Consider the following 26414-nt stretch of genomic DNA (forward strand, 5'->3'; position numbering starts at 1 on the left):
TAACAGGAAGACCCCAACACACACATTCAGGGCCAGGCTCTGTCCAAGGCCCTGTGCCCCGCTCTGTAGTCCTCAATCTGCTCATCTCCACAAGGCAGATGAGGAAGTGGAGGCTCAGAAAGGACAGGCCTCTGGTCTAAGGTCACACAGCAGGGGAGAGCAGGACAGGGGCCAGGATTTGGCCCTAACTCTAAATTGTTGCTCTGAACTCCCCCACTGCTACCGCCCTCTGCCGCAGTCACAGGGGCATGAAGTGGGCTCGCAGGAAAGTGGGAAGGAGGGAGGATCAGGATGCACAGGCCGCCCTCTTCCCACGCTGGATCCGCGCCGCCCACGGCCACGGGTCCCCACCTCCAGTCCGCCGCCTGCGGGAGGCCTGGGAGCAGCCGCTTCCCCGCGCCCCTCCAGGAGGCCCGCCCCGGGCAGCCTCACCACGGGAGCGGTGTGGGACCGGGATCCCGCGTCGCGGCGGCGGGTGGCCTGCGCAGGGCCCCCTCCCCTGCCCGCCGCTGAGTCAGGGACTCGACCGTAGACCCCGCCCGAGGGGCGCGCCAGCCCCAGGGCGGGTCCCGGGCAGGGGACCCGCCGCACCGCGTGCCTGCGCCCGTCCCTCCACTGCTCGCGTCGGCCTCGCGTCTCCCCGGCCCTTTTTTCTCCCCTGGAGCGCAGCCCGGCGCCAGGAGTCTGCGCCGCTTCACAGGCTAGAGCGACGGGGAGGGGCGCGGCCCCGGGCGGCAGGACGGGTCGCCAGGGCCCGGCCGGGTGGGCCGGGGTCGCCGGTGGCCCCCCGCCGCCCGCCTCGGAGCCACGCTCGATGGGGCCGGGAGGCCGCGCTGACCCGGGCCCGACCGCCGCCGCCTCCCGCCGAGCGGGACATTCCTTTCCGCTGAACCGGGCGCCGCGCCCTGCACGCTGCGCCCTCGGCGGCCAGCCCAGGGCGGGGAGCCGGCGGCTCTGGGGTCCCTCTGCCCCCAGGCGCCTTTCTCTGCGCGGGCGCCACAGGGAGTCACTCAGCTCTGGACCTGGAACCCTGCCCTCCCTGCCTACCCAGATGGCTCGTCCCTTCTTGGTTCCTTTGCAAGGGTCTGGGTCTCTCCATTCATCTCCTACCCTATTGTGGGTGTTGAGCCTGGGTGACAGCGCTGGGTGTGCACAGTAGGGGCACCTAAGCCACTGGGCAAATTTGACAGGGGACCTTTGCCAGGCCCCAGCCCCAAGGACTGGCAGGGCGGGCAGGTGGGCAAGAAGTATCTGGATTAGTGCCTCAGCAGACCCCTGAACTGGACCAGCAGCAGAGAATCCAGACCCTTGGGTCCCCAGAGGTAACCCGGGTATCCAAGGAGGGGGCTCCTAGATGCTGACAGAGGCCCCAGTTAGGAGCAGGCCCCCTGCAGCAGTTTCTGACAGAGCCGCTCTTGACTTTGTGTCCTCTGTTGGAGGCCCCACCCCTGCCCCACCACCACCCAGCTTCCAGTCCTGCCTGACCCCCAGTTGCTGGGCTGAACCCAAGGGCGGGTCCAGGCTTAGCTCCCAGCTCTGTGGCTGTGTGGCCTCCCTACTCTGAGCAGCCCTTGCTCATGGCTGAGTTGGGTTAGTAACAGAGAGCTAGAAGATTCCGCAAGGCCCTGCAAGTCCTGACTCAGCCTGGGGCCTGGCACGCTGAGCCCATCTGCACAGGGTCATGTTTGTTACTGTTCTCTCTGAAGACTCACCTAGGCTTCGCGAAGCCCCCTCCCTGTGCCCCCCAAGCCCAGCCTCAAGAATGCTGGGCCTGTTCAGCCAGAGCAGACTGGCTCCTCCTCCCTGCCCCCACCCCCCCACCCCCCCCCCCCCCGCAGAGCCGCAGAGCCGGGTGTGGAAATCAACCCAGACGAATCTGCTGACCAGAAATTTCCAGGCTCCCTGGCAAAGCCGGGAAGAGTCTGGGTGGAGTTCCCAGGCACAGCCAGGCAGGCTTTGCGGGCCAGGCTGGGGAGGGAACCTAGATGGACCTTGAGACCCAGGAGTACTCCTGGCCCCAGCCCCAGCCCCAGCCCCAGCCCCAGAGCTACCAGGTCAGGCAAAGCCCCTGGTCCTGGGTGGTCAGTGCCTGCTTAGCACGGGACCAAGGTCTGGGTCTGGGCCAGCTCTGCCCTTCTTTTCCCAAGCCCTTTGGCCCAGGAGCAGGAGTGAGCACATCTAAGAGCACAGCTCCTCACCCCAGGAAAGCACGCCACAAGCAGACTGTTTGCCTTAGTGACTGCCCACTTATGCCCCTTGTGGGGAAGACCTGGCCTCTGAGGGGCTCATCTTGCCAGTTCCCTGGCCACCAGGAGGAGGACTTAATCCATGGTTGAGTCCCTATCCCAGGCAACCCGAAAATCTCAGGGCACTCTGCAGACAGCCCTAGTTTTGCTTACCAGGCTGTGTGACCCTCTGACTATTGGCTCGCTGGCTGGGCCCAGCTGGCAGGCCTGGGGCTGTGAGTCCCCTCCCCTCACCTAGAGCGGTGCCTCCCCCGACTGGTGACAGTCTCCACCGGCCCCCTTAGGCTGTGAGGCAAGGCTGCTCCTTCAGACCCATTCTGGGCTAAATGGCCTGCCTGGGGCATGAGGACCGGGGTCTTACAGCACAGGTGCATGGGGACTGTGCTTCCTGGGCCAAGAAACGTGTCGCTCTCCCCTTTCACAGTCAGGAAATCGGGGCCCTTAGGCTTGCCCAAGCACAGGGTGGGGTTCTCACCCAAGAGCCCCAACCACTAGGCTCTGTAGGGGCCTTGGCCTGTTCCACAGGAGCCGGGTCCCTCCAGTCTCCCCAGGTCACTTGCCCTTGGCCTGCTCTGGCTCCTAGAATGGGGGCTGCCATCATCCGTCTGCATGGGCTGCCTCTGTCCCCCCAGAGGAAACCTCCCAGGCGAACTCCTGTCCCTCCATGAAGCCCAGTTTAACCCTAACTTCCTCTCCAGAGAGTCCCCTGACACATCCTGTCTTCTCGTCCCTCATCCCTGGGGAGCTCCCAAAGGCGGGAGGAAAAGGTACCAGGGACATGGCTGGGGCATGAGGTCCGCCCAGCCCTGAGAGAACAGGCAACGTGTTCTGGGTGCTCCAGGAGGCCAGGAGGCGGGCAGGGTGGATGTGGGGGGGCATGGCGGAGTTTACTGGCCAGCCTCTGGGATCATTTGGCTTGGTGACCAGAGGAGGACAAGCGGCAGAAGAGAGAACCCAAGATGTGGCTGCCTAATACAGTCGCCTTCCCACCAGCCCAGAGACCTAGCCCCTTTCTGATCCTCAAGTGTGTGCACCCCAGACCTCCCTGGCACAGGTGCCCAGAGACTGCCACCCCTAGTCAGTGTTGGCACAAGTATAAGAAGAGCCTGCCTTGGGGCCCTGAGAACCCCTATCCCAGTGGCAATGATCAGATTGGGGGGCAAAGAGCCCCCAGTGGCCTGGCACAGTGACCCCACACAGAGGCAGCTGAGCATCTGTGGGATGACTGAGTGTCTGACCCCAGGCCCAGGGTGGGTGGGAGGCCAGGAGCCCAGCATCTGCCTGCTGCCTGCCTTCCAGGGAGCCCTGGTGAGTCGTGGTTCCTCACCTTCCCCTTTGCGGCTGGAGGGCAAGGACAGGGACAGGAGGGCCACAGCAACACTGCCTCCTGTCACGACTCACTTGGGAAACATGTTTCAGAGGAGGCACACTGACGCCTGGGACCCCCAAGAACTTCCAGGTGCCGCAGACCACCTCCATGAGGAACTGAGAGCACCACAGGGGACATCATGTCCTGGCCAGGAACTCAAGAATGAGACCTCCCAGGGCTGTAGCCCCACCCCAACCAGCTGGGCACTTGCCTCAGTTTCCTCATCTGCAGAGGGACCCACACACCAGGTGCTGCCCAGGTTTGCTGAGACGACCCTGGGAGAGGTGCTGGCCCAGCACATGTGTCTACCTGTCACAAACCACATCTCGGCAGAGTGGGTGGGAGGGGGCCCAATCGCCAGGCTCCGATGGATCCCATGACTATGGACAAAGCCCAGCCTCCCTCCAGGCCTCAGTTTCCCCATGTGTAGAGTCAGGCCCTGCTGACCTGGCCAGCCTGGTTCTTCTCCAGGGCTGACAGAGACATGTGCACACAAGACCTCCCCAGACCCCAGCTGCCCCTGGGACTGCCCGGACGCACGCAGCGCACGGCCCCAGCTGGTTCACACGGGTTCACACTCGCTGGGCGTGCAGCCAAGGATAACAGGCGCGGAAGCGACTCGGGACTCTGCAGTCCGCGGCTCGGCCCGGATCCTGCCCTGGGCCTCCCGGGCGCCCGGGCTCACACGCACACCCGGGTCTGCTGAGCGCCCACTGTGCGCGCGGGCGGCAGGGGGAGGGGTGCGCGGGCGAGGGAGGGAATGACAGCGCGGTCCCCTCGAGCCCGGCTCATGAATATTAATGCAGGGTAATTAAAATGCAGGGCCGCCGCAGGATGGATGCGGCTGCCTCCGGAGCGCGGGGAGCGCGGCGGCTGCGCGGGCGGGTGCAGCGCACTGCTCCGAGGCCCGGGCCGTCCGCGCGTCCTCGGCCCCCGCTCTGCCCGCCCCGCGCGCCGGGCCGCCCGCCAGGCCGCGGCTTCCCGGAGCCGGCCCCCTCCCGCGCCCGCGGCCGGCTGATGTCATCCGCCCGAACTTTCCGCTTCCCGCCCGGCCGGTCTCGGGGCCCTGAGTCATCGCCGCCCCCGGCCGCCCTGGCCCGCCGCGTCTGTTTGTGCAGAGCGAGGCCCGCCTGACGTCAGGCCGGCCGCGGCCACCGCCCCGCGGGACACCTGGGGGCGGGCCGTCACTGCGGGGGGGTGGGGGGGCTGGTGCCGGCTGCCTGACCTCGGGCCACTCCCCAAGTTCTCCGAACAACTTAAGTGGCCTGCTCTGCGGCTTAGCAGATGCCCGGCGTGAACCCTACAGCGGTAAATGGAGGCAGAGATGGCAAGGGACCAGCCAGAGTCACACTTCAGGACCCGGCAGCGCTGGGCTTCTGGGCTGTCTGGGCAGGACTTTCTCTCCCAGACCCTTCTAGGGCGTGGGATGAGAAAACTGTGCCCCACATCATGCAAGGGGTGGGGTTCACTCTGGAAAAGGCCCCTACTGCTGGGTGCAGGGCCTGGTCAGGAAGGAGGCTGCTGGCCACCATCCTCTCATCTCCCAAGGGTGATGACATGCCAAATGGCCAGGTGGACTCTCTGTGAAGGCAGGGCAAATGAGAAAATGCCTGTAGCTGTGCACCCTGGGCTAGCAGCTTCTGGATGATTAAGGTCCGGGTCAGATCAACTGGGTTCGTATCCTGGCTCCTCCTCCCCACCCTCTTCCCCATCCTCCACCATCCTGGCCCTGTCCAGCTGGTGGTCCTGGTAAGACTGTTTAGCAGTGCCATGTCACACTGAGAAAATGCTCCAGGAGGTCTGCAGCTCTCAGACACTTCCTTTGGACCACCATTTCTGCTGCAGGGCTGTTGCTCCAGGGGGCTGCCCAGGATTAGGCTCAGGTCCAGGATCCCAGGTGGCCCTCCCCCACCTCCACCCAGCATCTGCCCCTGCCAGCCCGACCCTCCTGGTCAGCGGCTGGGCCTGGCTCAGCCCTCTGGGCCCTCCTGCTAACCCTGGGCTGCAGAGAAAGCATGGCCAGGCTGCTGCACCCTGGCATCCCCACCCCCAGCCTCCTTGGAACTCTTTCAAGTCCCCCAGTGCTCCAGGCTGCCTCTTCTGCCTCCAGGCCTCTGCACGTGCCCTGCGCTCCCTCTGCCAGAACACTCCCTGCCTCTCTGCTTTCCTGGTTAACTCCTCCGCCTCCATCTCTCCCTGCTCTTCCCCTGGGGAGTGTCCCAGTTAGCACCACCCCACAACACCGCACACAGCAGACGCTCCCCATGCCCCAGAGCACAGCACACACAGCACTAACACACACCATCACGCAGACCACAGCAGTGCCTGCGGGCGTGTGCAGGCACCCACGTGCATGCACACACACGCATTCCACATGCCTCACACAGTGAGCACGCGAATCTCCCACATCCACAGACCATTTGCACACACACCTCGCGTACCTGAGCACACAGTTTGCACGCAGACCAGAACACACTCGCGAGGCCAGTGTGCCCCCTCCTCCGGCCTCCTATAGCCTCAAGTCTTGCCCCCTCCCTGTGGCATTGTCCCCCAGTGAGGGTGGGGACCTACCATGGCCTTCCTCAATGCACCAAGTCTTGCCCAGTTACTGTCTGGCCACCACCTCTCCCTTGGTCACCACTGTCACAATCCCGCCTCCTTCAAGGCCTTCTCAAGCACACCTCTGCCCCATTTCCTCTAGAGCTGCTGGAGGCCCAGACTCACCTGGGGTCACTCACCTGGCTTGGATCTGTCCTACCCTGCCCCAGCTCAAGGCCAGAGCCTTACAGTCACTGCTGTCTGAAGTTTCAACTTTCTAGTCTGTAAAATGGGTTTACACTGAAAAGTGCTTTTTGGAAACTCAGAGACGTCCTTGTGAGCACCTTTACTATGGCCACCAGCTTCCTGCTGGGCTGAGTTTGACCCTGGGGGGTGCGGTGTCTCCCCTAGGTGAGTATTCCTACCCAAGTGAATGTTTAAAATGGCCATGAGACCTGTGTTGGCCCCAAGGGTGGGGCATTGGGTTGGGGTTTCTGACCCGTGACAGGTGCCTCTTTTCAGATGGCCCCTCCCAGGGGACCTGGACTGGAGCCTCCGCCCCTTGTGCTGGTCCAGCAGAGCCCCATTGGGCTGTGCTGACCTTGCCAAGCAGGAAGGTGGGTCTCTTCTGATGGGCATCAGAATCAGGGACTTAGGGAGGGGAGGGGAGGGGACCCGGGAAGGAGCAGAGTTATAGGCGACCTCCAAGCTGGGTGCCTCTGTGAGAGGTTGAGGCGGTCAAGCTGCCCAGAGTTGCAGAATGGCCACCGGGCCTCACTGCCCCTGGGGTGTTGGGGCCCCTCCCCTGGCCCAGCAGGAACCCGGCTCCTGCCAGCCCAGAATCCTAGTGGGACTCACCCCCAGAGATGGAGAAGCAGAGGCCCCTGGTCAGTGCAGAGAGGGACAGCTGTGGGAGCTGGATCTGTGGCAGTGAGGAGGGAGGCGGCGACCGGCTCCACCAAGCTGGGAGTCTAGCAGAGACAGGTGACTAGGGGACAAATACAGGCAAGTCCTGCTGGGATGAAGCCAGGAGCCTCCGTGCACACTGATGGACACTTCTACACCAAACGTGTGCATTCCAGGGGGTTCTTCCAGACCTTTCTTATGTGTAGCTCCCCCTCTATAAAGAGTTTTCTAAACGCCTTCGCCTGAGGCAGAGGGCAGGATGATCAAGAGCAGAATCCGGACTCCTGCTCCTTTCTGTGTGACCTCAGACAAGTCATTATCCCTTTCTGAGCCTCCATTTCACGTCCTCCTCTGAAAATGACACCATTTGTGTGAAGCCCTTGGTGGGGAACCCAGGCTTAACTCTGTCCCAAGTTGCTGTCCCAAATTGCTGCCCCAGGCCCCACAACCTCTAGCCTCCCATCTGCTGAGCCCCGGTGCCTGGTAGCTAGCTCATCGCCTGGGCTGGGTCCCTGTTGGCTGGAGGCCCAGTGCCAGTCCAGTCTGGCTACCAGGACAAGATAGCCAGAGAGGCCAGGGTCTCAGGGCTCCAGCCTCGGGGGATGTTTGGAACAGAGACGCCCGGAACCACTTGGTTCACTTGGCTGGGGGGGCCGCCCTCTGCCTGCTGGGCCCACGGGTCAGAAGAGGAAGGGTGACCGGCGCTCCTGCGTACCCATCATGCCACCATGCCAGCAGGACCTGTGACACGTCCTCAGCCCCAGGAGACTCGTGCAGCTAGTGAGGCAGGGCAGATGAGGGGGTCCCAGGCCCCAGGCCAGGCAGCTGCTCCCCAGAGGAGAAGACTTTGCACCCTTCTGATGTCCGAGCCGGAGCCCTGCCCACGGGGACCCCTGCCTTCGCCGGCTGGGAGGAAAGATGTGCTCAGCCCCCCCACCTGACTTACATTAAACGGTCGGCAGCCCCCTCAGCTGTGCCTCACACGGGAGCTCCACAGAGAGCCCTGGGGAGGGGAGGCTGAGAGCAGGTGCTCACTGCAGGGCAGAGCACCAGGGGGACTTTGGAAGGTCACAATACCCCAGGATGTCAGCGGGGGAAGGGGCCTCGGGGATGTCTGCCCTGGCCAACTCCACAGTCACACACAGAAAAGCTTCAGCTCAGAGAGGCAGAGGGACAGGGACCCACAGCGAGGTATTGGCCTGGTCGGGGCGAGAAGGAGGGGGCGGCTGAGCTTTGGCCCTCACCGGCTTCTGTTCAAAAGTTCAGATCTGGGCCAGCTGCTCCCTGCTGTGTGCTATGCCTCTGTCACCTCTCAGGCTTCCGTGTCCTAGAATGGGGACAACAGCTCCTACTTCAAAGGGGTTGAATTGAGATGGACAACGTGCTTAAAACGCGGCCCTGGAGCAGCACAAGCCGCAGGGACACCTGCTGCGGTTCCCCAACGCAGCAAGAGTCACTCCACCGCCCGGGTCCCAGGACACCCCCTCATGCTAGGGGTCCTGCTGACTCCCAGGATGGAGCTCGAGCAAGACTGGGCAGACCCGTCCCCCGGCACTCCCAGGCCAGGCGGAAACACCCTGGGAACAGGAAATTCACAGATAACCAGCTCATTCTCATGGTCCGGAGGGTCAGGAAGGGTCTCCTGCAAGCCCAGGTGAGCAAGGTGAACAGCAGAAATGAGTGCAGGCAGAGAGGGACATGCCTGATGACCCCAGGGAGAGAGAGCATAAAGCTGTCCAGATGAGAGAGAATGTCCAAATGGCTGGTGCTCCGAACTGTGGTGGGGGAGCACCAGGGAGCTACCACCTGTGGCCTGGCAGTGATACCTGTGAGTCCAGGAGCCTGGCCTGGTCAGAGAGGGAAGGAGGTGGCCAGGCTTGCCTCCTAGGAACATCTGTGTGGCTGACATAAGGACACACTGGATATGGGGCAGGCAGGCGGCAGGGCTGTGAGCCCAGGGAGGGGACAGGAGAGGGAAGGCTGGGGGATGGGGGAGGGTGGAGACAGCTGATTCGCCTTGCTGGGATCTGGCCAGGGTGGGGTATGTGGCTGGAAGTGACAGTCAAGAGCAAGTTCAAGAAGAAAGGGAGACCCTCTGTCCACTCAGGCCACCCCATCTCCAGCTACAACCCAGGGCTGGCGGCAGAACCACCCTCAAATGAATCCTGATTTAGAGGTCACTTGGACCTGTGGGGACATGCCTAGCTGACACCCTGGGCCCTGTGACCATGACCTGGTGCCTGGGACCCTGCAGTTCCCTGCTCAAAGGCCCCCAGTGCTTTCCCTGGGTCTGTTCTCCCAAGGGCTGTCTCCGCCGCCCATCTGGGTGCCCTTCTGTCTGAGAGGTGGCCGGGAAGCGGTTGCCTGCAGCAGGTGTAGACAGCTTAGGTGTGCAAACTGAGTGTCCACACCTGAGTACGAGCAGCCCCCTCATGTGAAAGGACGAAACCCGGAGTAGAAAGAAGAGAGGGGCCAAGTGGGAAGCCACAGGTCAGGGGCCAGTGTCCTCCACGCCACCATTTCTAGGGCAGACTCCAAGAAGACTGAGAATTCTAAACACAAACCCAGCCTTCCAGGTGTATTTGCCCTTATGAAGGTGGATTTGTCAAGGAAGGAAGACAGAACATATTTTATTTAGCAGTTTGTTAGTTTGATTTATAACTTGTAAACACTTAGACATGAGGCAGATGGCGTCCTCTGTACTCCTGCCCCAGGCTGACCCCTATGCTGCCCAGAGAGTAGCAGCCTCCCCTGGCCCCACAGAGGCTCCTCCAGTAGCTAACCCTTGACCAGCAGGTTGACCCCAGGAGGCCTGAGCTTCCTTTAGAGCTTCCCATCCCGATTTTGTGCACCCCACGGGCTCCGTCTCTCCCATGCCTTTGTCTGAGCGTCCTCCTCCACCCCCCACCCCCGTTTGAAGGTTCCACTCCCTCCCCCTTCTTCCTTTCTCCCTCTCCGAAGGCCCTGGGCTGGCTCTCCAGCTTGTCGCTGGTTTTATTTGATCACAGTGGCACGTGTCATGGTGTGACCAGCTGGGAAGCGTATCTTGCATTGCTTGGGGTCCGACCCCAGCTCTGGGGCTTTCTTGCTGTGTGATCTTGGGAGATGGCTTTGCTGCTCTGAGCCTAGCTCCCTCTCCTGAAAACCCATAATAATAACTACCTCTTGCAGCGAGGAGGCACAGTGGAACGCGGGGCCCACGTGTGCCCAGCAGTTGGCAAGCACCCCGGGAAGGAATTAGGAAGGGCAGGAGTTACATCATTCGCTTCTTTTTACAGCTGAGAAAACAAACAGAGGCTCAGCGAGGTGAAGCCGGTTGCCCAAGGTCACACAGCTCATAGCTCGGCAAGGACGGGAGCCAGGGTTGTCCGATCTGTGCTCTAACTGCTGGCACCTCGGTCGGCTCCCGCTCTACCTCTCCCCGACCTCCGTGGCCCTCGGGCGCCTGAAGCCGCGTGGGGGCCGCGAAGGCAGGCGACTTGGCCAGGGGAGAGCCGCAAAGGGTTAACGGGCTCCGCCGCATTGGGCCGGCCTCCGGCGGAACCAGCCAATGGGCACGCGCGGCGATGAGGTAATGCCGGGACGCGCAGGGTGGGCGGGGCCGGCGCGGAGCCCGCTGCGCCCGCCTGCGCTCCCCGCGCCAACCCCTCACCTTTGACCTTGCTGTCCTCCGCCCCTCCTCCCAGCCTCTGCCTGGCAGAAGCCCCAGCTGAAGCCGAGGACGGCGGGCCTCCCTTAGAGCCTGCGGCGGGAGCCCGGCACGTCCCGGCCCGACCGCACCCTCTGGGCCTCAGTTTCCCTTGGTGATCGCCACCGGTCCTCCCGCGGGCCCCAGGACAGTTTGCAGCCCCTCCCCGCCCTTGACCTGGCCCTCCCAGGAGATGCCCAGCGCCAAGGACCAAGGAGTTCCCGGGCTACGGGCAGGGGGCCCAGTCACGCCGTCTACGTGACCCCGCCCCACCTATCCCCTGGGTGGCCGCCCTTGACACGTCCCTCGTGCCCCTTCGCCGTCACCTGGCCCTCAGCGGCACAGGCAGCAGCCAGGCTTGCCAGGGTTCAGAGTTCATCCATCCACGGTATTAACTGAGCGTCTACTACGTGCCGCTCGGAGCAGCGGGCTTGGATGTCGCCTGGCTGCCTTCCGGGCTGCCCGCGACCCGCCGCCCCTCGCGGCCGCGCCGGGCACGAAGCGGTTAAGGCCTTTGCAGCGAGCTGGCACTGCGGCGCTGCCCGGGCTTATTAGTCAGCTGGGGAGGGGGCGGAGGGGAGAGGAGGGGCGCGAGGAGAGCCGCGGAAAGCTATTCTCAGGGGCTCCCGATGTGGGGAGGGCGGCTCGGCGGGAGCTGCTGCTTCCCAGAAAGTTGATTATTTTTAACCCAGGAAGAAGAAAGGAAGGAGGCGAGGGAGAAGGACTCAGAGAAAAGAGGAGAGGAGAGGAAACGAGGAGAGGAAGGAGACTGGGGAGGGGAGGACAGCGGAGGGGAGTGGGGAGGGAGGACGGCCCACTGCGGCGGGAAGCAGCTGGCGGGTCTGGCTGGGGAAGGCTGGGGCTGCCACCCTCCCCGCCCTCTCCAGCTCTCCTGGGCCCAGCCGCCGCCCTGCCTCCCCAGTCCCAGCTGAGAGCAGCCCGGTCAGCCTCCCCGCCCAGGGCCAGGCTGTCAGGGGCCTGGAGGACGGAGGGGAAGGCCCGGCAGCCACGGCCCTGCCCTCCCCGTGCTCTCCTGCCCACGGACAGCACACCAACATGTCCTTGTCCTCGTCCTTGCAGGGAACCCTGGGGAGGGGGGCAAGGAGTGCTGCCCAGGGCCTCTGTGGGGGGATCCTGGGGGAGGGTGGAGGGACCTGGGCTCCCTTTCCCCTACGTCTGGGTAGCACCAGGCTGAAAACCAAACCCAGAGAGGACACCTAAGCAGAGGATGCTGGGGACACAGAACAGGCAAGGCCCAGACAGTCCTGCCTGCGCAGGCTCACAGGCCTGCTGAGGCTGGGCAAGGCGTGGTAAGACATTCAGTGATGGCCAGAGGCCACAGGCTGGGAAGGCTGGTCCCTGGGCCCGACCCCTGCAGGGGTCAGAGAAGGTCTCCCTGAGAAGGGTGCCTGAGGACCAGGTGGCTAACTAGGTGAAGAAGGACAGGGTGGGGGGCAGGTGGTGTGGATGAGGATCCGGGGCCTCGTCCTGAGAGCCTGGGAAGAGGTGTGGCTGGAAGGCATGGCGGGTTTCATAGAGGAGCCAGGAGACCAGGTCTGCAAGGCTGCCTGGGCCCATAGGGGACAAGGGTGGGTGCAGGAGCATGGTGTCAAGGTCCCCAGGAAGGCCGTGGCAGCCTGCTCCAGGGAGTGGTCTCTGAGACAGGGGAGCTCGCCTTGGACAGTATGGTGCAGAGGACAGGACTTGGAGCCATAGGTGGGTGGGGTTGCGGGAGGCCGCAGAGGGGTCAGGGAGGTGCCTGGGCTCTGGCTTGTGCGATGATGGAGGCTGGTGCTGCCCCAGGGGCAGGGGACAGCAGAGGGGAGAAGGCTCTTGGGAGGCCATGCATTTGAGGACATGGTGGGAGCAGTCAGGGGTGTGCAGGGCAGAGGGACGGCCTGAGCAAAGCCTGGAAAGAAAGGGGCAGCGAGAGCTCTGGGGGATGTTCTGTGGCGCCGAGCCTCGTTGGGAGCCTTGGGTGCAGCGGAGGGATCTGGCGTGGACCATGGAGAGGAGAAGGCTGGGTCCCAGCGCTGAGCCCAGCCAGGCACTCAGCAAATGTGGTGACACTCAGGGGCTGGGAAGGACACTGGGCATGGGTGGCAGTGCACCTCTGGGCAGCTTGTGGGTGAGGGTGGATGTATGTGTCCCTGGCACCGGGTCCACTGCCCTCCACTGAGGTGGGGGAGGGAGGCCCCGGGGGCCCTGGGCAAACCCACCCTGCCTGGCCACTCTGTCGCCCTTGGCCGGCACCTGATCTCTCCTGAGCAGCCAACAGCTTGGGGCTGCTGGGTGGCTGGTTGGAGGGCAGAGTCTCAGGCCAGCAAGGTGCTGAGAAGGCCTCCAGCTGGGCCAGGCCACCCGTCCACCGCTGTCTCCCAGGGTGGGGAGGTGGCCCCTCAGCAGGGAGCTGCCCTTCTCACCAGGCAGGACTCCAATTCCAGTCCGTGGCCTGTGTGGCAGTGGTCTATCCTGGCTCTGCCATCGGCCTGGGTAAGGTGGACATGTAGGTGGCACAGAGGCCAGAGTCCTGGAGGCTCCAAAAAGTGAAAGGGAGGAGAGGAGGATGGGAAGGCCGCAGGGCCACCCTGAGCTGGGCCGCAGCCGCGGCTGCTTCATCACGGGCCTGCTGACTTGGCTCAAGGGACTCAGCTACGTTTGTAGCCACAAAAGCCCAGGGCCTGGAGCCCTGCCAGCCCTGTGCAGGTCCCGTGGGACGGTGCAGAGAAGAAGGGAGGGCGTCGTGCACACAGGTGGGACAAGGTGTTCCCACCCCCGCAGCACTGACCCCCCTGCGGGCGCTGGGCCCACGTGGGATGATGGCTTTCCATCAGCCCCTCAGTGGGGGTATAGCATAAAGTCACAGATTATGGGACACACTGAAATCCAAACCTGCTGGCGGGTCCTAGGCCTCCCTCTGCACAGTGAGAGGGACAACAGCCTTCCCTCCTGTGGGCAGTGCAATGACGGAGGCCAGGCCCTTGGCAAGAGAAGTGGCCCGGCCATGCGCTCGGGCCCTGCCGTTTCCGGTGGTGATGAGGGGCGTGGGCTTCCAGAGCCAGGCAAGCCGGTCCCGTCCCCACGGCCATCTCGGCCATCGCGTTGGGCCAGGCTGCGGCAGCTTCTGCTTGGCAGAGGAGAAGGCCGAGGCCCAGAGACATCTGTAAGCAGCCCAGAGCTGCCCAGTGGGAAGCACCAGACCCTAGCGGGGGACCCCTCGCCCTCCCCAACCCACACAGTGACCTGCCTGGCCCTCGGGGCCCAGAGGAGCTTGTCCCCCTCAGGCATCTCTGAGCTGCAGTCCCCCAGGGCCGCTGAGCACAAAGCGGGTAGCGGAGGCCGGGAGGCGGCGGCTGGCTGGGCTTTCTTCCTCCCTCCTCTTTGTCAGGCTCCTTTCAGCGGCAGGCAGGCCTGTGTTCTGAGCTCACAATAATTGCGGCGTCTAGACAGTGTCTGGTATGAGGCCTCCCTCTCTGGCTGCCGGCCTCCCGGGCTCCCATGCCCACCCTGCGGCCCCTGCTCTGTGCCCTCCGTTCCCACACTCCTGCCCCTCTGCGGCTCCAGGGACCCTCCTGCTCTCAGCTCCCGCCCCCTCGCCCCACCCCCTCTGGGCCTGAGTGCAGGGTGAAGGTGGACTGGCTGTGGTTCTGGCCGGAGACCTCCGAGGGAGGAGGAGAACCCTGGGCCACTGCCCCCCCCGCCCCCCCCAGCCAGGGTGGATCATTTTGCTGGATTCTGGGCTCAGCTTGGTAGGTCTGGGCTTGATCTTTCAAACTTCTAGTTCCTTCCATCATTTTCCCATCCCAGGCTCTATGGGAACCTGGAGGCATTAGCCTAGGAAAGACAGGGTAGCTCTAAGGATGAACTTCCAGTGACTCTAACCAGCAGACATGTGCAGGGTGATTTCAAGAGACGCTTGGGGGAGGGGTGCAGGAACAGGAAGCACAGCCCAGCTCTGCAAAAGCTCTGGAAGAGGCTGGACTCTCCTCGCTGTGGTCAGGACCAGGTGCTCAGGGTGAGCTGCAATAGTAGTAACAGCCAAAGTCGGCCCAGCCCTTTCCCTGTACCAAGCACTTGCAAACCCTGTACTCATATTAATTCATTTAATCCACCCAATGGGCCTATGAGAGAGAGGGGAAAATATGAATAAGCCTACGACTAATTCCATTTTATAGATCAGGAAACTAAGGCACAGAGAGGTTAAGTAACTTGCCCCAAATCACAAAGCCAGGAAGTGAGAGAGCCAAGATTTGAGACCCCCAGAAGTTGGCTCCAGAGCCCCAGTAATGACCCATAATAGGGACATTAAATGCTTACTGTGTAGCTGGGGCTGAGATTAGCACCCTACACTCGTTTCCTTTAACCTCCCAAGGCCATTAGGATCCAGGATTATGCCCATTATACAGAGGAAAAGAGAAGAGCCCGGGGCTGCTGGGTGTGACCAGATGGTGCCCTAACTAACTTCAGTTCAGAAAGGCCCAGGAAGCCAGGCCCTCCCCAGGCGGTGAGGCTGCAGGTAAGAGGCTTTCAGAGAGGACCTCCTCTGACTCGGCCTGGCCTACCACTGCCTTCCAAGCCGGCACAAAGCATGGAGCTGCCCCCACAGAGGCTTGGCGGGCTGGGGGCCAGCTGGGCCCTGGCTACAGACTGCCTTCCTAAGCAAGGTAGCGGGGACTGCCAGAGATCAGTGGCTCGGGTAGTGGGACTAGAACTTGTGCAGGAGGAATCCCAAGGTCCACCCAGGAGGCAGGAAGGCTGGCGGGAGGCTCTGGCCCCTTCTCTTTCCTCCTCCCCACCCCCACGGCTGCCTCACACCCCATCCAGCTGGAGATGGCCAGATATGGCCTCTCGTCCTCCACCCCGGCCCCACCTGGGAATGTCCAGTCTGCACCTGAAGACTTCAGCATTTCCGGCAGAGCCCTCGCTGAGCTGCCTCTCCAGCTCTGTCACCAGCCCCCTGCTCTTCCTCAGCCCGGCCCGGTGGGGCCTGTGTGGGGTGGAATCAGGGCAAGATGGAGGGCCAGGACATGCTCCAGAGCGGGGTCTCTGACCGAAATGCTGGGCTCCTGTGGGTTGTTCGATATTGGGAGCTTGCAGCCTGCCTCTCAAGGAGGACAGGCGCAGGTGCGTGTTCTGAGGCAAGCCAGATGACACGCAGCACTGACAGGAGCAGGATCCTGCAGGCCCGTGGTCCCTGACCAAAAATCGCTGGCAGACAGATCCGGCACTCAGATTCTCCTGTGGTAGAAAGATAACAGGATACATATCCTGCATACCTAACACCCCAGGCAGCACGGGCGGCCCTGGACACATTGGTCCCTCCACAGCAAAGCACACAGGCAAAGATTAAAAGCCTCAGCATCTCAGTTTTTCTTATCTCCAAAAAGGGATGTGCACCGAGTGAGGACCATGCCTAGACCTGCCCCAGGCCCTTTGCACTCGCTGGTCCTTTGGCCTGCACTGTTCCTCCCCAGATGTCTCCTGGAGATGGCTTCCCCACTTCCTTCAGGGGCCTGCTCAAAGGCTGGCTCCACAGGGCGGACTTTCTCCGGCCACGCCCACCCCTCCCTCTCCCCTCACAGCTTTCAACCAATTAATCATTTATCAGGGGCGCCCTCCTGCAGCGGGATCCCGGATCCGGGCTCCTGAGGGCAGGACATTTTTTCATCTCAGTGCACCCCCAACACCTAGGGCAGCACCGCCTGGGGCACTCGTCGTTGCCGAATGCATGATGCTTGGGCAGTGTCTGGCCCACGGGGAGGCAGGAGGAGGCCGGCTGGCGTGACCTCGCTGCTGTTGGCATCGCTGGGCTCCTATTGTAATCGGGATGCCAAGGCCCGCACCGACCCAGCCCTCGGTCCTCCAGCCTGGGAAATGGGCATCCCGGGACCCCAGGCACCTGCCACGGAGTCTGGTCTGGTCCCTGCCGGAGAGACAAAGGACGCTGCCCGCCCCCGGGGAGCCGGCGCCCCTCGATGGGGAGAGAAGCCCGAGGAGCGAGCGCAGCCCGGTGCGCGCCGCCGCCAGAAGGCCATACATAATTCATTGCCAAGTGGGGCCGCGGGCGCTCGGCGGGCGGCGGGCGCCGGGGCTCGTTCTGCCTGGCACTTTGCTGACTGCTCCTCGCACGTCGCCTGATTGCATCTCCGTGGATCTGCAGGGTGTGAGCCTTCCCTCACTTCCCGAGGGGGGGGGGCAACCTGCGGCTCAAAATTGGGGGCCACACACCCCGTGGCCAACCAGGGCCTCCCAGGCGCCGTCTCTGTAGAGGGAACAGAGGAGCCTGGGGAGGGCGTGGGAGGGTCGGAGGAGACCCCGCCTCGCCCCAGACGGGCTGCAGCGTGCTCAACAGAAGTCTGACCTCAGTGTGCCCAGCTGTAAAATGGGAAGAACAGAAGCTGCCCCTGGGGCTATGGGATCAAAGACGGGTGGCACTGGAGAAGTGGCTTCTGCTGAGTGGGGAGCCAAGCCCCCCACCCAGGTCACTCAGGCCAGCACCGGTTCCTCCCAGATATTTTGGGGACAGTGGTAGCAAGGTTTCTGCTGTCCAGATGAGGGCGATGGGGTGGGTGAGAGGGGCGCTGTGGTTATGAAGAAGGGCAGGAGCCCTGTGGCCGAGGTGTCCCCATCCTGCCTGGGATGAAGGATGCAGGAGCCTGCCATACAGATTGCACAGAACAGGTGCAAACAAGTCCAAGGGCAACTGAGGACCCCGGGCAGGCCGGCACCCCTGTTCCTGCATCCTCTGTGTTATTTCTTCTCACTACCTGGGCGTCCACAGTGGTCTCAAAACAAATTAGAATTTTGAAAGCACTCCCCTCCCCTGCCCAGAGGGCGGAGTCCCTGCAGTTAGCTCCACCCCACAACGCCAGCTCCAGGGCTGGGGCAGAGGACAGGCCCTGGAGTTCCCCTCCACTGTGGATTGTCCTCCCAGAGCTGCCCTGAGTGTCCTGTCTCTATTCCAGAGTGTTCCCATCCTCTCCCACTTTCCCCCCCGACAGACACACAGTCCCATCCAGGATGATTCTGGAAGAGATGCTGGGGGAGAACCAGGAAGGCCCTGTTGTCTCCAGACTGTCGCAGGCTGGCCCACCCCTCTCGGTCCCCTACCTCCTGGAGAGTTGGACAGAGTGGAAAGAATGTCAGTCACCAGGTGACCCAAGCTGTGGATATAGCCTCATTCCCATCCCGTGGGGCAATTCCTGTCCCCTCCTTGGTTCCTGGGCTCCTCATCTGCAGCATGAAAGACTTGGACTAGATTGTCCTAGGGTGCTCATGCTGATGGCCAGCAGACCTGCCCCTGTACTTGGCCAGACTTCTCATTCCAGAGGCTGAACAAGGGTGCTGGGTGCCAGGCTTGCCTCTGGCTGCTCCCTGAATGTGACCTGGCCTTCCAGCACCAACACAGTCCCCACAGGAAACTCAGACCAGTAAGGCCTCAACACACATCCACTGACCACTCACCAAACGTCACATGCCAGGCTAGACATTGGGACAAAAAGGTGCAGGGCACGACGTACTTACTGTTCTTTTCACAGAAACTGCACTCTGGGAGGGGAGAGTCCTTTTAATAAACTCAAAATTACCTGAGATTATGCAAAGGAGGAGAGGGATCGACCAGGACGGGAGGTCGGCCGTAGTGAGGGCTGTCCTGAGAAGTGACCGCTAACTCAGTGAGCGCTAAGTGACAGAGGTGACACAGGCAAAGTCTGCTCCAAAATGGGAACAGGAAGGGCAGGGGCCTGTGCAGAGAGCACGGGTGGAGAGAGCTCCTACCCAGAAAGAGGCAGCGCTCCGATGAGTGACGGGGAGTCTGGGGAAGGGGCCCGGCCCCCAGACAGAACCCAGGAACATCTGAGATGCGTTAAGCAGGGGAATTACCAGAATGGATTTCTGCTCAGAAAATCTCGGAGAAGAGCGTGGGCCCTCATTGCTGCTTTAAGTGACTTTTATTGTGTGTGGCTTAAATATCTACAAACGAAAAACGAGACATAAAGTCCTGGTAGCTTTTATACAACTATAAAACCAAGACAGATCGATCAATCAAATACAAAATCAATTCACATCAGATTAATCTGATGTGACATATTATGTCTTTTGCTTGAAACCCTGTCACCACCCACAGAGTAAATACGGCCCAACCACTGTGGTGCTCAGTGTTTGTGACAGAGACGACCGACCAGCCTTCTACACACACGCGCACGTGTGTGTGCAACAAATGGTCTTCCCCTCAGAATATGTAAAGAACTTCTACCAATCAACAAGAGGAGGAGGAGGAGGAGAGGACAGACGTCGCTGCAAGGAAAAAAAATCGGGGAGTGGCACTAACGTCCTTCACAACACAATTTCCAAATGGTCCACAAGTGCATAGAACGTCCGCGGCTTGGGGACTCCTCCGGGATGTCTCAATCAGAGCGAAATATCTTAGACGCCATAATTTATAAGCAACAGGATTGGCGGCTCACAGTGCTGGAGACGGGGGAGCCCGAAATCCAGGTACCAGCAGAGCCTCGGGACCCCTGAGGACAGCTGCAGTCCAGAGCCACCCCCCACACACCTCCTTCTCAGCCGCGCCCCGCCTATAATCACCACCCAGCAGTCCCTTGGCTCCCAATGGGTCCGTCCACCCAGCACTGCCGGGACACACTCCCACACACACTCCCACACACACTCCCACACACACTCCCACACACACTCCCACACACACTCCCACACACACTCACACACACACTCCCACACACACTCACACACACACTCACACACACACTCACACACACACTCCCACACACAGCAGCCGTGGGTTCATAAAAAGACGCACGGTTCATAAGAACCCAAACCAAAGTGAATCCCCACGCCCTTCAGGAGCGGAGGACAAACAGCGAGCCGGCCCTTCCCACCCTGGTGACTGACCAGCCGGGGAGGGACGACCTGGGCGCCAGAGCAGACGGAATCTCAGCCCGAAGGAGGAGACCATTTATGGAAGGGGAAAGCAGGCCGCGGTACTGGGGAGCAGGGCAGAGTCCACCCTCTGCGACCAGGCCTTGGAGGAGGGGAGCCCAGAGGACTGAGCGGTCACGACCTTACGGAAACAGCACTCTTCCTCATGTCTAATTGCGGTGTGTCCCCAGAGGTCAGCTGTGGGCCAAGGGGAGCGCACCCGGGGCCCCTCTGGCCCTTCCTGCCCAAAGACCACCCGCTGCGAGCAGTAGCCTGGGGTCGGTGCCCGCCCTGGGGTGGTGTGGAACCAGCCGGCTCTTCCTGCTCCAGCCCCTGCCCTGCCTTGCCCTCCCCTACCACCGGTGGACAGAGGCACGTGATGGAGGAGGCCTGTTGGCCCCAGGACGGCCAGGGGCAGAGGGGAGAAAAGGACAAGGGCCTGAATCCCAGGACCCCCTTCAGGGGCACCCAGCGACCTAACTTCCTTCCCCTAGGCCCCACCTCGGACAGGGTCCACCACCTCCCAATAGCACCACAGTTTCTCAGTGACTAAGCCATTGACCTGGGGCCTCTGGGGACACTCATCTAAACCACAGTAGCTGCTGCTCCAGCAGGGGTTACCCTATGCTCCCTTACATTGGCACAGTCCACTGTCCAACAGTGTCACACTTCATGACAGTGTAAGAACCTTACTAAAGCACGAAGCTATAACCAGCCTCCTCTCTGTCATTTATAATATTGTGGTCACATACTTTATTTTTACATGTTATCCCAGAATGCATTATTATTTTTGCTTGAGAGAATTGACTAATTTTTAAAGAGTTGAGAAAAATAGTCTTTTGTATTTATTAACACATTCACCATATCCAGTACTTTTGGTTTTGTTCCTATAAATCTGAAATTTCACCTGACGTCATTTTTCTTTAGTATAAAGATCTTTATTTGGGTCTGGTTGTAGCTCAGTGGTAAAGCATTTGTCTAGCAGGTGTGAGGCACTGGGTTTGATTCTCAGCACCACTTATAACAAATAAAATAACAAATGAATAACAAATAAAATAAGAATTTAACAACAACTAAAAAAAATTGTTTTAAAAAAATCTTTATTTAACCTTTCTTACACCAAAGTTCTATTGGTATCAAATTCTCCATTTTCATTTGTCCAGTGTTTTTATTTTTCCATTTTGAAAGATATTTTCGCTGACATCATTCTAAATGGACAGCTAGGCACGGTGGTGCACACCTGTAGTCCCATCAGCTCAGGAGGCTGAGACAGGAGGATCGCAAATTCAAAGTCAGCCTCAGCAAAAGCGAGATGCTAAGCAACTCAGTGAGACCCTGTCTCTAAATAAAATACAAAGTAGGGCTGGAGATGCAGCTCAGTGGTCAAGCGCCCCTGGGTTCAATCCCCAGTATAAAAAAGAAAAAAAAAATTCTAAATGGACCAGCTTTTTCTTTCAGTGCTTGTAAGATGCTGTTCCATTGTCTTCTGACTTGCATTGTTTTTACGTGAAGTCTGTGGTTTTCCCTTACTGTTTTCCTATGCCCAATTTAAAATATTTTCCTGAGCTACTTTTTAGACACCCACCCCTTCTGGTTTCAGTAGTGTAACCATGATGTGCTTAAGTATGATTTTTTTTGTAACTTTTTTTTTTTTTTTGGTCGGGGGAGTGGTACTCTATGATCAGGTCATATCCTCAGCCCTTATTTTCTTTGTATTTATCATAGTTGGGGTCCACTGAATTTCAAGCTATAGGTTGATTTTTTTTAATTTAAACTTTGAATATTCTTAGCCTATTGATAGCCTCATCAAATTTTGTTTCTGTCTCATTCTCTTTCCTCCTCTGAGAGACTCCAATCACATATGTGTGGATTTCCTTCTCCATCCCATGTTAATGAGGCTCTGTTCATTATTCCATTGTGTGTGTGTATACATGTGCTTCAGTGTAGATAATTTCTATTTATCTGTTCTTAAGGTCGTTGTTTTTTTAAATTGATTCTAATATGCTTTAAATCTCATCAAATGAATGTTCAATTTCAGATACTGTATTTTTCAGTTTAGAATTCAATTTGATTTTAAAAATTTTTCATATCTTCCTTTATTAGAGGTTTAATTAGTTCTCCCCACCACCACCACACACACACAAAAAAGATATGTTGAAATTCTCACCCCCACTTCCTAGAATGTAACCTTATTTGGAAATAGAGTCATGAAGATGTAATTAGCTAAGAAGGGGTCATTCTGGAGTAAGGTAGACCTTGGTACACTATGACTGGTGTCCTCCTAAAAAGAGGCTAGAGATGCGGGGAGAATGCCACGTGAAGGAGGGAGACCATGGATGCGTCTAATCCAAGGAATGCCAACAATCTCCCCTGTCACTAGAAACTAGGAGAGAAACCTGGAACACTCTCCCTAAGAGTCATCAGAAGGAACCAGGCTGCCAATACCTGGATTTCAGACCTGTAGCCTCTGAGACTGTAAAAGAAAATATTTCTCTTTCTTAAACAACTTAGTTCATGGGACTTTATTCCATCAACCGTAGGAAACACTTCTGAAATTTTCCTTGTTGTTACCCATTATAATTGCCTTTTCCTGTAGATTCTTAAACGAATTTATTATAACAATGGAAAATCTCCCTACTAATTTCAACATCTGAATCTGTTTCCATCTTTAAAAAATAAAATTGACTGTGTCATATTTTCCTGCTTCTTTACAGTATCTAGTAATTTTTTATTGTATGCTGGACATTGTAAATGGTACAGTGCAGAGATTCTGGATTGTGTTATCTTCCTCTGAAGAGTTTTGCCTATTGTTCTGTTTAGTTGCTGACCATTCACTATGATCTTGTGCAGCCTTGAGTTTAGACTTTTTAGGGCAGGTCTGTTTGGGTGTTTACTCCTAAGTCACAGTTTCCCAGGATCTCAATGAAAAGGCTGGGTGTTTACCAAGCCCCCCTAACTTGCAGAGATTTGATGAAGAAAATCTGTCTCCCCAATGCTAAGTAGCTACAGAAATCTTTGCTCATCTCCTTCCATGTTCCAGGAGTGTTTTCCCCAAGGCTTCCGGGAGTTGTATCCTAGGGGAAAGTGGCTGTCTTTCCTGGGGTTTTCTTCCTTGCTGCTGTGGAGGCCTGAACTCCAGCTGCCTCCTCCTGAGCCAGTCAGCCTTCTGCTCTGACTCACACACCACAGAAAGCAGGGAACGCCTCAACGTAAAACCAGAGGACTGTGTCTCTCATCAGCCCGTTTCCCTCCTTTCAAGGGCCACATCCCCTCCAGTTTCTGCCTGTTATTGGTTATTATTTGGAAATGTCAAAAAAATTGTTACATTTTCCCCCAGATTTTATCATTATACCAGCAGAAAGTTAACCTGTACAGAGACCCCTTGACTCCCAACAGTGTGTGTTTCATAAATCCCTACATCCTGCTGCCCAAGACTTATGTGGTACTGATGTTAGGTCTAGTTTCAGACTTGATGGGGGAGTGACATGGTCTGGAGGTAAGTGCGAGCCTTCTTTTGTTGGGGTCTGGAGCCTGTCAACCCTGATGTTGAGCCTTAACCTGGACACTTTACTGTGTGAACTTGAGTGAAACTCTCTACCTCATTGAGCCTCAGCAGCCTCGCCCGTACAGCAGAATGACCCTGTCTGCAGGACGAGGAACGGCAGTGGACCAAGGGAAAGCCCAGCACTGTCGCCTGCACTCAGTCAATGACAGCTGTCACTGACAGTGAATCACACACCTCTCCTATCACAGGTAAATATACCCAAATGACATGATGGCTGGCTAGACCCACTGAGGCTGCGAGTGAGTCCTCACTCTGCGCTGGTGACACACTGTAGGACACCATCTGAATATCTAAAAGTCTGGTTTTCATGTCAAGTCAGAGATGCACCATCTGGGTGCAGAGAGAGCCCTGCCCTCTGGGAAGTGCCTCCTTCCTTGACACCATAGCCAAAACAGTCCCTTGGCAGAGGGAGCGCATTGTCTTGAGGCAGGGCTGGGGGGCCAGTACAGCATCCCAGACAGCTGTTTGGCCTTGGGCAAGATGGTGGCCTCTTCCCACCATCCAACATAGGGTCAGAAATCAGGAGCCCTGACCCCGACCATGTTCCTCCTTGAAACCTAAGTGAGGTTTGGCATCTCACTAGTCCTGCCTCAATTTCCCCATCTGCATCAAAGGGTACTCACTCCTAATGCTCCATTATGTAACAGGCCATCCAGAGATTCTTAACAATAAGGTGCTCTGAAAACCAGAAAATCAAACACATATTGTACTCCAAGATCCACAGCCTTGCAGTGCGCTGAGCAAACTCAACAGAATCTTGCTATGAGGGCCACCCGGGAAACGCAGCCAACCCCCCTTGAGGGGAAATGAGAGCTTTCAGAGAGAGACAAATAACTTGCAATTTAAATGCATAAGAGACCAGCCTGTGCCACCACATATGCAGATAGATGCAAATGATATGCAAATGGCCCAGAGTCAACCTGGGTTTGCCAATGTCCTTTGCCAAGCAGTCAGTTATGGGGTTCAGCCAGGTCTGGTCTGTGCCAGGAGCTCACATCTGGGGCCCACAGGCTTTGGGGTGAATGTTCTAGTTGCACCTCTTCCAGGAAGAGTTCCAAGACCCAGCAGGTCACGGCCGCCTCCCTTCTCTCCCCAGGGCTCCAGCTCTGCCTCAGAGCCTGCCTGCAATTATCCACAGGGGTGGTTCCTTCTCTGCCTCCAATCTGTGAGCTCCTTGGGGCAGGGCATCCCTCTTATTCACCACTGCACCCCGGGCTGCAGGCGTAGGGAGCGTGGGGAGACACACAAGTCCAAGTCCTGCTCGACCTGGGGCAGGGGCCAAGCCCTTTCAGGGTCTTGCCATTGTGCTGTCACCCGACAGTGGTATCTGTGTCACCAATGAAAACAAAACAGCATCAGTACCCCTTTACCAATGAAGATCACAGGGCCCAAGTGGGCAAGTGACTTACCTGATTATGGATTAGGAAAGGTCCCACTCGGTTGATACCACAGTGTCTTTACCCCTTCTTTCACTCTGCCACCCTTTCGAGGTGGGCTAGGGCCCAGCACAGAGGAGGGATACCATAGGTACTGGTTGACAATGAAGTCTGCCCATAACCATGCAGACTCTGTCTATGCTGCAGCCTGAAGTTCAGCTCTTAAACTCCTCTATTTGTCGGAGCAATTGTGAATTGGTTTTGGTGTCTAGGAATTTTAGGAAATGCTGCAGACACTTTTCGAGCATGCCCTTGGCCCACCTCTGGTCCCAGCTGCAGCAAGGTGGGAGGCCCTGCACCTGTTGGCAGGAGAGCCACTGTGAGCAGGTGCTTTTACCCTCAGGGTCCACCCAAGGCCTCCTGAGGCTGCAGCACAGCCCACGGTTGATGGAGCAGAGGGCCCTGGAGCACTTCTGCAATGGAGGGCAGCAGCCAGTGGACAGGCACTTCCAGGGACGGTGCTGGGGCACTCCATCCGCCTCCACAGTTCAGGGGAAGCCAGCATCCCTTCTCCAGGGAGCCACACAGCGACACCCTCCTCCACCAGTCCTCCTCCTCTGCCACACCCTCCTGCCTACTCAGGTTAGCTCCAGGTCCTCACACAGGCTTTGCTTTCAAAGGACCCCAAATTAGGTCAGGAGCAGCCTCAAATGTGGCTGCGCCCACGGCTGGGCATCTTATGGACATGTGTGTAGAGATGGGAAGCAGCCTGAGGAGCACCCCCTTCACAGCCAAAGAGCCAGAGTGGAGCGGGCCATTCATCCGCGTGACATGAAAGGCCGGGCTGCTCTGCACCAGGCATGGGGGCGGCAGAGCAGAGGGAGCCATGGGCACAGGGAGGTCAGACTGCGCCCAGTGGCACAGCTCAGATGGAAGCCCGCAGCAGCTAATCCGAGCCCTCAGACTCCTGGGTGCTGGGTGTCGTCCTGCCTGCCCTGGTGGTAGCTGTGGGCAGTGAGTGGAGACCTGTCTAAAGAGTTAAAGGCCCTGCCCCACGCCGGCTCTGACCAAAGCCACAAGCGCAAAGCCACACATGTCATCTTAAATTTTCTGGTAACCACATTAAAACAAAGTGAAAAGAAACTGGTAGAATCCTTTCTAATAGTATTTGTACTTAATCCAATATGCCTAAATTTTGGCAGGTGGGGGGAGGGGTACCAGGATTGAATTCTGGGGCATTCGAACCCTGAGCCCCATCCCCAGCCGTATTTTGTATTGTATTTAGAGACAGGGTCTCACTGAGTTGCTTAGTGCCTCACCATTGTTGAGGCTGGCTTTGAACTGGCGATCCTCCTATCTCAGCCTCCCAAGCCACTGGGATTACAGGCGTGCGCCACTGTGCCTGGCTAAAATATTATCATTTTGAGATGAAATGAATCTTTTTAATTACTAGTGAGATGTTTACTTTTTGGCCACATCACACCTTTGAAATCTGGTGTGTGCTTAACCTCAAAGTGCATCTCAAGGGGCCAGGGTCATAGCTCAGTAGTAGAGCACTTGCCTAGCATGTGTGAGGCCCTGGGTTGGATCCCCAGCACCACATAAAACTAAATAAACAAAATAAAGCAGTGTGCCCACCTACAACTAAAACTATTTTTCAAAAAGAGAGAAAAAAGTGCATCTCAGTTCAGATCAGTTGCATTTTAACTGCTCGTAGTGACATGGGGCTAGTGGCTGTCCTGGGGGATGGTACTGCCTTAGCCCTGGCTGGGCCACCTCTGTCCCTGTG

General features: G+C 58.5%; 1 long non-coding RNA gene across 1 annotated transcript; it reads left to right on the forward strand.

The window, feature by feature from the left end:
• The first annotated feature begins 8341 nt into the window (after nt 1-8341).
• Nucleotides 8342-22379, forward strand: LOC124097447 (uncharacterized). The gene is made up of 3 exons (XR_006853219.2): nt 8342-8713; nt 10338-10630; nt 17749-22379. It is a non-coding gene; the product is annotated as an uncharacterized LOC124097447 (long non-coding RNA).
• The last annotated feature ends 4035 nt before the right edge of the window (nt 22380-26414 follow it).

Source organism: Marmota monax, unplaced genomic scaffold (assembly GCF_021218885.2).
Source record: "Marmota monax isolate L192 unplaced genomic scaffold, Marmota_monax_Labrador192_F-V1.1 WCK01_AAM20220418_F8-fsc00020, whole genome shotgun sequence".
Classification (NCBI taxonomy): Eukaryota; Metazoa; Chordata; class Mammalia; order Rodentia; family Sciuridae; genus Marmota; species Marmota monax.